Raw genomic sequence first — 1346 nt, forward strand, 5'->3', positions numbered from 1 at the left:
GGGCTCGCTGAACCCGAAGGCCCTTATGAACCGGGCTGGGAGGAGTTGTAAAAGTGTAAACCGCTCCCGCGTGCCAAATTCCACCAGTGTCTCTTTTTTATGGTGCCCCGAGACGGGCCGGCGATAGTCCCGGAATGCCGGGGGGACCCTGGGGGAGGCCGGGTCGGGAGCGGCGCGACGCGGGGGAGCCGCGGGGACCGGCGGGGACCCGGGCGGGATCCGTTTCGGGGAATCCCGGGGACGGTCCCGGCCGGGGGCCCACGACGCCGACGACCGCGGCGTCGGCGGAGCTCTCGCCGGGCGCCGGACGGGGCCCCGGGGCGGATCCGAGAGAGGCGGGGCGGGCACGGTGTCCGTCCCGCACGGGGCTCCCGGTCTCCATCCCCGTTTTGCCGATGAGGGAGCCGAGGCCCCGAGGAGCCCGACGTCAGGCCGCGGACGAGCGGCGGGGCCGGGATGGGAGCCCGCGACCCGACCCCCGGGCCTGTGCTCCACCTGTCAGGCCCGTCCCCGCTTCTCCTAATAACGACGATCACGGTGGGATTAGTAATTAGTAAATTAGTCCGCTCCGTTGCCGAACTGTACATTCCCAACGCTCGGTACAGCGCCCTGCGCACGGTAAGCGCTCGATAAACACCACCGAACGAACGAACGAACGAACGAAGCGCTCACTATGTGCCAGGCACCGTACCGAGCGCCGGGGTGGGTATAAGCGGATCAGGTCGGACACGGTCCCCGTCCCGCGTAGGGCTCGCCGCCTCAATCCCCGTTTTGCAGCCGAAGGGGCTGCGGGGGGCAGAGAGGTGAAGTGACTCGCCCAAGGTCGCACAGCAGATGACCGGAAGAGCCGGATTAGAACCCGTGACCTTCTGACTCCCCGGCCCAAGCTCTTTCGACTGGGCCACGTGGCTTCGAGAGGAGCGTAAGGGACCAGAGCAGAGATATCGGCGGCTCGGCACACGGGGGGGGCTACAGGTTCCTTTCCTTCACGATATCCGATGGGCGCTTACTGCGTGCCAGGCGCTGTACCAAACGCCGGGGTGGATTCAAGCAAATCAAGTCGGACACAGTCCCCGTCCCGCGGAGGGCTGGCCGTCTTAATCCCCATTTTAGAGATGAGGGAACTGAGGCCCGGAGAACAGTGCTCGGCACAGAGTCAGCGCTTAACAAATGCCATCATCGTTAGTGTGACTATTGCGGCCGGTCCCCGAGCGCTCGGTACGGTGCCCTTCCTCCATCAGACCAGCAGCTCCTGAAGGCCAGGGATCGGGCGAACTAACCCAGCGTGGCTCGGGGGCAAGAGCCCGGGCTTGGGAGTCAGAGGCCGCGGGTTCTGATCCCGGCTC

Source organism: Ornithorhynchus anatinus, chromosome 7, assembly GCF_004115215.2.
Source record: "Ornithorhynchus anatinus isolate Pmale09 chromosome 7, mOrnAna1.pri.v4, whole genome shotgun sequence".
Lineage (NCBI taxonomy): Eukaryota > Metazoa > Chordata > Mammalia > Monotremata > Ornithorhynchidae > Ornithorhynchus > Ornithorhynchus anatinus.